This window comes from Lytechinus pictus, chromosome 8, assembly GCF_037042905.1.
Source record: "Lytechinus pictus isolate F3 Inbred chromosome 8, Lp3.0, whole genome shotgun sequence".
NCBI classification, from domain to species: Eukaryota; Metazoa; Echinodermata; class Echinoidea; order Temnopleuroida; family Toxopneustidae; genus Lytechinus; species Lytechinus pictus.
Genome location: NC_087252.1, coordinates 11,015,627 through 11,027,838, shown reverse-complemented (window position 1 = coordinate 11,027,838; position 12,212 = coordinate 11,015,627).

Genomic DNA, 12,212 nt, shown 5'->3' with positions numbered 1-12,212 from the left:
GCATTATTACCATGAGCGATCAAACAAAGAATACTTTGATGTGATGTTTAATTTTGATGCAATTTGCAGTGCCACAATCCAGGGACGACCGCTGCCCTTGATTTGTTAAGAAGACGGAAAAGGTGGGAAAAACCCTGAAAAACGAGGATCGAAAGGGAAAAAAAGAATGAAGCAGATAAAGGATAAAAGGGGAATTCTGATCCTTGTAACAATACACTAATAATGCAATTCAGAAAGAAATATGTGACATCCCTATTAGGTCGTCTACCACCCCAGCCCCCCCCCCCCCCCCATTAACATATCCTGGAGTCACCCCAGTGTATGTTCATAAAAGAGGATATGTCAGGGTGGATTGGATGATTTAATGAAACTCCCAGCAGGCTGGACCAATACAATTGTGTCACAATTGCGAACCAGAGTTTAAATCAACCCAGACTTCAGCATACGGACCATGTAGTGCTTACCCGTTTGATGAGTTTGATGTTTAAAGATATTAACCACTTTTTAAATTATTGAACACAATGTTTTAAACTAGAGTTGGTATGCTTTTGTAGAAAACAGACGTGGGTGGTAGTATTATATTATTATCAAGCCCAGATCAAACAATAAAGTCATCAAGAAAACTACGATCCGGGACCACGATCCTCACGGTGTTGACCGCGTGTGTTCATACGCGGATGCAGGTTTTGTTGAATCTATAGTGGAAAGATAGGAGAGTGTTAGGGTGGGTGGGTGTGGGTGTTTGTGTGTGTAGAAACGTGCGATGAAAACAAATGGTGTGAGGGTAAACGTGTGTGTCGGTTCTGTGTGCGTGCGCGAGGTAGAGGGTTGGTGAGGTATATAGGGCTGTGCGTTTGTTTGTGTGTGTGGGAGGGAGGGTTTTTTGCGTCTTTGGATGTGTGAGTGTGTGTGTGTGCTTGACTGCGTGAGGGTGAGGGTGCGCGCGTGTGTGTGTTTATGTATGTTAAGGGTGTAATACGCCGTTCATGTGTCAACCTTTATGTTACCGAGTGTATCCCGCATATTCCAATAAGGTATATCAATAAGGTAAGTCAGATCTATTTTTAAGGAAAACCACGGTATTTTGATCCTCAAGACCTTGAGCCTTGGACATATTGTCCTTGGCCTTGTGGCCTCAGCTCCTTCGGCCTAATTGCGCAGAACTCTGGCAATATCTGCGCAGGTTGGTCAGGGATAGGCCATTCCCAGCTGTTACACCACCACCTTCTGGAAAACATGAAATATTTCCTTAATACCTCGGTCACACTTGATCTATGGCGGCCAGACGGCAAGTCGAAAACAGCCGTTTTAACATTTTTTGTACTAGCTACATATAGGTGGTTTGAATAGAAATGAATAAAACGGCTGCTTTCGACTCGCCGTACGGCCGCCCTAGAGCAAATTTGACCGAGGTCTTAGGGGAGTGCTGAATGTTTGCCTTGCTTCTCAGGTTTTCCAGGGGGGGGGGTGATCGGTTCACTGACTGACATCTTACTACCCCGGTTAACCCCCTTTCACAAATGGTGTTGCTTAAAGCGTTGCGATTCTGTACAACAAACGTTGTGACCAAATGATCGCAAACGATCGTACGAGCAATTGTGAAAGCTCCTTAATTTGTGCAAATTGGTCCCTTTCTTGCAAGAAAAACTTTTTTTGGGGGAGTGGTGGTTGCAAATATTTGGGGTGGGGGAGATGGAATCATTGATACCGAATTTGCCCCCAGTATGTTATTTGTGTGCCTCCTTGCAAAAAAAAATCACAATTATTGGAATTTTGCAATCAAAATGAAACTTAATTCATCGGCTTTGATTGGTCTATGATCAAATCCCCATGGAACTAACCAATGATTAGCAGAGTTGTCATACTAGTAACTTGCATGTAGTTGAACTCGGAAAAAAAACCAACAACACAAGTATATAAGGCCCTTTAATTATTGGAGCCTCTGGTGCTATACATGCTTATAATCTAGCAGAGATGGTAAATAAGAATAGTAATTAAAATACTAATCTGCTTTGATATAATGCCATTTAGATATACATTGTACAATCTAAGCCCTTACAGCTTTAGCATCACCCCGGTAATCGCATTCAAACAGTCCTTCTCGCACATAATATCTGAACATCTTTCACTCCCTGGGGAGTATTCCAGATTAGACTGGGAGACATAACTGATATCGTTAAATTGTGAATGATTCAATAATTCATTTTTTTTTTCAAAATCAACGTCTAGTGGTCTAGTAAATATCATCATGGTGTTAAGATGGAAAGGAATGTTAAAATTATGGAGAGATGTGATCATTACTTACAGTCAGTATTACAAATTGCCCATGATTGAATTAACCTTTTTAATACATGTTAATAGCATTCACATAAAAATTATCAAAGACAATCTATTTTGATGAAATTTATTAGGAGGTTGCACTCTACAAGCTCCACTTTTTTTGGCAGCCTCCTCCGTTCTCAACGTAATAATATGTTATTTTGTATTATAATCATTTTTATACATAGGAATCTGCTGCTATGTTTTCCTGCATCAATTTGTATATCAAAATGTACGAAACAAATTGTAAATGTTGGAATGGTAATAAACGAAATGAAATGAATACATGGTAGGAATGATGGGCATATGGATCATTTAGTATTTACATAAGAAATGAAATAAGTAAGTCGTATATTAGAATCGATGAATGATCATATGATTTCATTTGAGGACAAGACAGGTTGTTCCTGTTCGATACCAGTCTCTGTTTCTACACGTTGGTTCAGGAGAGAGTTCATCACATGACCCTGGGAAGCGGGGGTACTGGAGGTGCCAATGTACCCTTAATATTTACGTAGGGGGTACTGCGTGTGTTATTCGTCATAGGCAGCACCCCCTGAAAATCCGGTGGGTATGCTAAAGAGCTAAAATGTAACTGAAATCATCCTAATTTTTGTAGCGAAAACTTTTCTTTTTGCTTGGCTTTTTTTCTTTGATCAAAACCACCTTTATTCTTATCGAAAGCATTTTTTTCTTGCTTGACAAATTTCTCGTGACCAAACTTACCTTCTTTTCGATCCCTTTTGTAGTGTAAACCTTTTTTTCTGCTTGTCAAATTTTAAACCAACTCCCCCTGTTAAAATATTCCCAGGGCCCTGGTTTGTCATGTATGTCTTTCGCTGATACAAGTGATGTCTCAGTACATCTTAATTACGCATTCAACGCTTCAGTGTCAATAGGAACATTTGACATTGCCTCGTTACATTGCCACATTTAAAAACGACCATATAATTAAACTGTCAAATTAGTCCTTCGGGGTCTCGTTGCATGTATTAACATTTGCGTTGTTAAACGAAATGAAATGAATACATGGTAGGAATGATGGGCATATGGATCATTTAGTATTTACATAAGAAATGAAATAAGTAAGTCGTATATTAGAATCGATGAATGATCATATGATTTCATTTGAGGACAGGACAGGTTGTTCCTGTTCGATACCAGTCTCTGTTTCTACACGTTGGTTCAGGAGAGAGTTCATCACATGACCCTGGGAAGCGGGGGTACTGGAGGTGCCAATGTACCCTTAATATTTACGTAGGGGGGTACTGCGTGTGTTATTCGTCATAGGCAGCACCCCCTGAAAATCCGGTGGGTATGCTAAAGAGCTAAAATGTAACTGAAATCATCCTAATTTTTGTAGCGAAAACTTTTCTTTTTGCTTGGCTTTTTTTCTTTGATCAAAACCACCTTTATTCTTATCGAAAGCATTTTTTTCTTGCTTGACAAATTTCTCGTGACCAAACTTACCTTCTTTTCGATCCCTTTTGTAGTGTAAACCTTTTTTTCTGCTTGTCATATTTTAAACCAACTCCCCCTGTTAAAATATTCCCAGGGCCCTGGTTTGTCATGTATGTCTTTCGCTGATACAAGTGATGTCTCAGTACATCTTAATTACGCATTCAACGCTTCAGTGTCAATAGGAACATTTGACATTGCCTCGTTACATTGCCACATTTAAGAACGACCATATAATTAAACTGTCAAATTAGTCCTTCGGGGTCTCGTTGCATATATTAACATTTGCGTTGCTATACGAAGAATCAAACGCAAGTCTGGAATACATGATTTTGTCTGCTTGAAAATCAAGTTGGGTTGGACTTTTTTTAGCGTTTCATTTGCATAGAGATAATGTGCTAACCAGAATTTAAGTTCGTGAAGCGCAGTAATTCTTTTTCTAAAAGGATAAACCCACATTTCGTTAAGTATATTGGGCACAATTTCGACATAAAAGTGTAAATTGATCTTGAGACGTTTTAACTATAGGTGGCTTTTTGTTTTTACTATCATGGGCCAGATATGCAAACTGAATTCACTTAAATCGTAAATTTGCCATTAAAGTAACTGCTCATGGTGGAATAATAGATTTTTATTGGCTGTTAACTACACATGACGTGTTTGTCAGTATCAAATCAAAGGCCAGTGTTAATTCAAGAGTTACGATTATATCATATCTAATAATAGTGTTATAAATTTTGCAATGGTCAAAAGAGCATGTTATTGATCACGTTGTGTTTGATTGTATAGACCTGGGTGGGTGTGTGTGTGTAACGCAAGATGTAACTATGAGAGTGGGCGGATCGTGGGTGTGAATTCGAAAGTGTGTGTGCTCACATATCTAAAGGTGTGTTCAGGGTAAGGGTATATGTGTGTTATCAGATGTCAATTGAACAGCTATCATCCTAATATTGTTTAAACGTATTTATGCCAGTATGTATGTGAATGTGGGTTTTGCCAGAAATGGGGGGGGGGATGGAGGTGGTGGATAATGAGGTGGATATCATTCTTATTTCACAGTTCTCCAAGATCACGTATTTTCCCCCTATTTATTTATCATGTAATACATTACCTGAATGGAGGACAATCCAATTGCTATTGTAGACGTAGTATTGTGCAATTATATCTCTACCCCATCACATTCTCACCCCCCCCCATGCGTCATTCATGCGTTCAAAATCTTTAAACCCCAATCAGGTGGGTGTTTCATAATGCTGTTCGTAAAGTTACGACTGGAACATGTTCTTAGGTCATAACTCAATTACATAGGGATATCACATAGCACAAGAAAGGATCACCAGTCATGCGTAAAGTCATTCGTATCTTACGAACAGCTTTATGAAACACCCACCAGTATCATGATCAATTGGATTATCGGTTTCCCTCCTAACGTCTGGGGCTGGTTTAATAAAACTTAGGTCCTACTGAAGTCGTGCAATCTGATAGGTAGATATTAAATTTGTTATTTAGGCTAAATTGTGCATTTTTTTAATGAAAATAATTCTTTATGAAGCAATACCCTTATCTTATATAAATATTTGACGACTGATAATTATGTTAGATGCCCTGACTATAAGCCAGCTTTTGATATCAATAGTAGAATTTCATTCGTCAAAAAATCCAATCTTATACAGAATGAATATTAAAGAATAATTAAATAAAACATGAGTTGAATATAAATAAACTGCAATGACGGTATCGCTAAACATTCATGGATTAGGTCAGTCTCTCAGAGGAAATTAAATGTTATTTTGGTAATTATGATACCTGACAACATTTAAGCTTATTATAAACAACCTTTTCCAAAAACAAAGTGTTTCCCTATACAAAAATACATGTACAGTTATATTTGTCTCACAATAATTATCCGAGAAATCATCATTAACGCTGCAGTCATGACTTGTGTAGGGGTGGGTTCATGAAATGTCAGATTCGAGACACATCAATATTTTTTCTGTCTACCAGACTGAAAAGAGCAACTTATTTTTCCTTTCTTCTTACACTTCACTTGCGTATAGATGTGTATTAATGCTCATGTTCTTTATATTGACATGATGCTGTTGCAGTTTTAGTTATATATATATATATATATATTGAGAGGATGCTATATGTAGATACAGCGAGAATAAAGCAATCGACGTAGCCGGGGTATAGTTCATCAAGTTTATTCACAACAAGCTTTCGGCCATATTTGGGCCTTCTTCAGGTATCTGAAGTACAAGAGAAACAGTGTACAAACAAATGTACAAACAAATTTGCGGAATGTGTTTACATAGAAGAAGGTTACTACAACTTAAGTAAGGCTAATTTAGGTCGTAATTTGAATCGTTGAAGTCAATAAGAATGGCAGCCGCCTTATGAAAATCTATAAACAGACGTCTTAAAGAATATACTATATATCATCATATATATGTGTGGTTATGGACTTGTATTTATACAAAAAATTTGTTTATTTTTGAAAGATATTGGTTTTAAATATGTACATAAAATTCACAAGAGTAAGCACAAGTTTGTAAGCATGTAAGAATTCTCGCGATCACATACACTTATTATTCTCGCGCATCCTTTCACACATGCGCTTAAGATACGTATCAAACTTACAGTTAGAATACTTCGTAGAGCTAATAATAATACAAACATGACAAAGTATGTTCACTACGTATTATATATATATATATGTACACTCTTAAAAATGTTGGGCAACATACGGTCCACACAACAATTGGTTAAAACTTTATCCAATTCTGGGTAGTTTTCAACCAATACTGTGTAGTTTTCACCCAAAGCACACATTATTGGTGTAAAACTACCCAGAATTGGATAAAGTTTTAACCAATTGTTGTGTGGACCGTATGTTGCCCAACATTTTTAAGAGTGTATATATATATGTATATATTATGTATGTATATATATATGTATGTATATACATACATATATTTATATACATATATTTATATATATATATGTATATATATATATATGTATATATATATATATATGTAATGTATATATATATATAATGCCACATCCTGTGAGGGTGTGTGTGTGTGGGGGGATATATTTTACTTCAATATGTTTCACAACATTTCTTTCACAATATATTTTGTTTTAACTTTTTTTTTTCGATTGACAAAAAGTGAGTACTTTATATTCACTCCTCCTGTGCATCGGGCGGCCGATTTCATTCTCTGTTCAAGGTTTTAAATGGTGAAATACTTGTATGTAAGGCCAATATAATTTATTTTCTCAACTCGGGACTATTAGGGATAATGATGTATTATGTGTATTTTAACGAAATTTCTCCATTCTAATGTCATTTCTGACCATGAGTACGCGAATGTTGATTTCACGGGCATACATCCAGGGGGATGGGAATATATCCCCCTTGACTTTTCGTAGTGGGGGATAGCCTGTGTAATCATCCCTCAAATAGTTTACCGTCGAACATCATAATAATAATATATATGGTGAATCATGATAAATAAAAATAATTATAATAATAACAATAATATTAATATTGAAATTAATAGTGATATCATATGATAATAATTATAATAATAGCAATATATAAACAAATAAGTTTAAATTAGTGTAACTTCATGCACTATATCTGTTTCGTAGGAACAGCAAGAACGCTGCTCCCACTCTTCAGGTTTGCACTTATCATATGTGGATTATATACACACAACTCTACTCCAACATGTCCAATGTTGTCTGGCAATAATTAATGCTCCAGCCCGAGTCGTCGAAATGGGAAAGATAGGAAAGTACTAAAAATATTGTTGATTTTAATGATAATTCTATAATTCTATAATTGCCACGAATATGATCATGAAGCCCAGCTTTCCATAGCAAAGTTGTTGAAATTCTAGTTTAGACTTTGCTAGGTTTAAACCTAGATTTAACACGTTTACATCATTTACGCTAATTACAATATAACGAGAATAATTTCCTAAAATGTAGGTCATGTCTAGTTATCATGCAGTTCCAGTTATGCCAACAACGTCTGAACGTATGTAAACGGAACATCGTGCCAACAACGTTATCATCGTTGTTTTTCCCAATCACCCCTCACCAATCCAGTCTCCAACGGTGTGCCATATCCGACATTCATACTAAACAGTTTCAAACCTGGCCAACCTCATCGCTGGTTGTTGTCCAACCACTCTCAGTAAACGTCGCCAACATCGTGAATCATTCTTGGTTGTCCAACAACTTTCAACTAAGTCAGGCTCAACGTTGTGTCCTCGTGTACCTGTCAATGGAACCAATTTCTGATCTTGTCCCAACGTTGACACAACTGTCTCCCAACATCCGATGAGCTGAGTTTCAAGTTTTCCGATATTGATCCAATGCAAGCATGTTGCCTGGTACCGCGGCTGCGGATTAAGATCTTTCCAAAAAAAATCAGGTCTTACAGGGAGGGCGAATTGAAGAGATTCCAACTCTCTTGCTTTCGGCGGGAGATCTCCTGCCGAAAGCCCACTTTCTTTCGTAAAATCTTCCGTTCTCTCGTTTGAGATTTAATATCTCCCGCCCAGGTCCTGTATATCCCGCTTAAAGTAATCTTTATCCCGCCCAAACACCTAAAAAAAAAAACCTGTAATTAAATGTTCATATTCAAGCCGAAATTCAAGTTAAGGAGAGCGTCAATGATGCGCGAGATCTCCTAAATTTAGCGGGCGTGAGCTAGCTATATTATAGAGTCATCACTCCATCCCTCAGACAAGGCCCTCCGTTGCATACCAAAGACATCGTGCGCCGCGTGCTACTTTGGTAATAAAACACACAGAGTGCTAAGCACGAGATCGATACACTACCTCCCGTGCACCAATGTTTGGTGCGTACAGCCTGGCACTGGCCATATGATTGAATTGAATTATGAATCATTAGAATTTCAAAAATGGGGAAATTTCTTCATGGTTTCTGGGAAAAAGTTAGAGCAAGCAATTAAATTGCTGATAACCAATTTGGACATGTTGGAGCCAACTTACTCCAGAGATCATCATGATCAAGTAGACAAGACGGATATGGATAAGTCCATTTTAAGGTAAGGTACTAGTATTGCTAATAAACAAACGCCGATCTGTGAAAAAGGATACGAAATAATGCTTGCCCTTGGATCAATAAGAAAATAATTTAAATGATGCATGAAAGAGATTATACTCATGATATGGCACTGAAGAAGGGTAGTGCCTCATCATGGAAGAGGTATAAAGAATCAAAGAACAAATTATTTTCTGAGGAAGGAAAAAAAATTATCACAGTTCTCAGATTGATACGAGTAAAGGGAAGTGGCAGAGTATCAAGCATATCATACCTAAATCTAGTCAGGTACTACCTAGTAGCCTAGAAGTGAATGGGACGAAGATTACTGATGACAAAGGTATTGCTCAAAGTTTTAATGAATATTTCGTTACGTGTGCTCAAAATATTACACTTGACATCCCCAGACTTTCAGAAACCATTCTAAATGAGAGCGAGATCATTGATACAGAAGGCGAATTGAATTTTAATTACATCAAGTTACAAACGCATTTGTTTTAAAAGAGATTGAAAATATTAGTGATGATAAAGCAACTGGTGATGACGGAATAAGTTGCCGTCTTTTAAAAATGGCAAAATTTGTAATGGTTGATTTCTTTAACTTGGCTCATAAATAAATCAATTACAACAGGGCATGTGCCAAAGATCTTGAAAAAAGGCAAGGATAATTCCGATGTACGAGACCGGTGATACGTCGACTACAAATAATTACAGACCCATTTCGTAGCGACCCGTGGTAAGCAAGATTCTAGAACAAGCTGTACATTTACAGTATGTGACTTTCTTGACAGAAATAAAATAATGCATCGTAACCAATCAAATTTTCGTCCTCTTCACTCAACAGCAACAGCTCTAATGAAGCTAGTTAACCAGTGGTCATTGAATATCGATAACAAATTAACAGGTGTTGCTTTTATCGATTTGAGGAACGCATTCAATACTGTTGACCATAGTATTTTGTTACAAAAATTGAAAGGTATTGTCTGTTCTAATAGCAGTATCCAATGGTTTGTATCATATTAATCTAATCGAGGGCAGATGGCTTATTTTAAAGGGACTACTTCAAATTCGTCAAAAGTGAGAATGTGTGTCCCACAAGGTTCCATTACTGGATCACTTCTTTTTTTCTATCTATATTAATAGTTTACCAAAATGTATTTACATTGGCATTGTTGATATGTACGCTGACGACACAACTCTTACAGTTAGCGGAAATAATGCTATAGAAGTAGAACAAAAGCTAACCAAAAGTATGAAAAGTGTATTCTCATTGGTAAGTAAATGCCGTCTAGTTCTTAATGCTGATAAGACGAATGTGATGCTGAGAGTTAAGAAGGTCATGAGTGCCTTGGTGTTATTATTGATGTGGAGTTGCGATGGACGGAACATGTGGAAAAGGTTATCAAAACTGCCAAAAAAATATAAAGCGTATGAAAGTGTTATAAAACGAGCAAGGAGTTACGTTCCAACAAGATCTCTGGAACCAGGGTTGGGCGGTAAATACCGGTAGCGGTAATTACCGGTGGTAAATACCGGTAAATACCGTCCGGTAAATATGTAAAAAACGGGAAATATGATTTATAATTTTTTTTTTCAATAATTTTTGTTGTTTTTAACCTCAACAAATGAAAATAGTGTTCTGAAATAATTAGAATCACAAAACTCATAGTAGAAACACACAAACAGATAAAATCCATACTGCGCCAGTATGTTGTATTATGATGATTCGATGTTACAACCGCAAATTGTAAGTGCGCCATCTAGTGTTGGTCTCTTGGCCATGGTCATTAAAGACAGTCACACGTAACCTCAAAGTTGTCTAGTTTATTTACTTAAAGTTGAATTAAGAAGACGATTCCAAATATTGAGATATTTACATTAATAGCAACCTTACAACCCCCCAAACACTAATAGGTGATTCGACCCCCCATTTTCTTTTTTCAAAATAGTGAATTTGAACGATTTATCCCTACCCATTTTCCCTGAGTTCGCTCCTGCAATGCCTACCGAGACGGGTGTTCTTTGAGTGTGACGTCACCGGGGGGTATTCGGTCCCGGTGTAGTAATCAAGGCAGTGCCGTTTTGTGTACTATACACGTACTCCTTCATATGGAATAACTGCAGTTGAAGTTGTATCTGCGAGCCATAGAACTTGCAAAGAGGAAATGATTAAAATATTTGTGGCCGTACTATTATTCCAAATATGTGAATTCCCTCAGAATGATACCATAGACCCTAAAGGAATAATTTCAAGGTGAATAATATGAAATTTGATCGAGATCTTCTCACCAGTCGATAACGTAGCAGACGTGTTATTATGACATATTTATCCGCGTGTGACGCGGCTCTTGCAAAAAAACACAGTTGGTTGCGGAATTGCTTTGTGTCGACCGGCCGCCCGCTCCGGCGCAGCTAGCTGTCGAGCTACCGTACCGTTCTTGTTGTCTTCAACCATAGAGATGTATACTAATATATCTTTCTGTCTTCAACTCACTTCCGAATTGCGTTTGTATGTGTGACGGTGACCCCTAGCGTAATTAAATATAGAAAACAACTCAGAAGGCCGAGAAAGAATACTATACGTTTGGTTCAAGATTGTTCTGTGGAATGAGCTATGAGTGGAAATGATCCAGAGGATATAAAAGTGGAGTCAAAGACAAAAGAAAAGAAGAAAAAACGCCAGGGGATCGCTGCACGGCCATGAACTAAGTCGACATACCAGACCATAACAGTACACTCAATGCCTGGGTGTTGTGTGTACTAGTATTATGCGTTCAGCGCGCGCTGAGCTAGCCGCCGGAATTACTTTCCAGCTACTCACTTGATTGAACATCGTGATAAAATAAATGAGAAATAGTGAAAATATCATTCAATAACTCACTGTTTGCTATCTTACATCATGATTGAAGAGTTCATGGTGGTTATTCATACTGTTTTTTATACAGGGAAAGTAAAGATTTGTACATATCAGTCCTATTTATTTGATTTGAGTTGCTTTGAAAAAAAATTGTAAAATATCTTTCTCTCTCTGCATAGCATTTCTGTATGACATTCAGGCACCTCTTATACTAAATTCCCCCCGGTGACGTCACACTCCGAGTGACTTTTCTGTACACTCGTCTCTCGGGCTCTGACAGGTGGCTAATTTCATAGACTTTCAAAGCAAAATATCGAGAAGGCAGAGGATTATTGTGACATGCTATGTGTTTGAACAACTTATATATACTATATATTGTATGTAGAACCTATATTTATGGAAACTCACCCCCTTCTTAATTCAACTTTAAGTCTTATCTTATTAACCCTTGGCGTGGTGGCAGCTGGATTCTATCCACCCATCGAAAATAAAT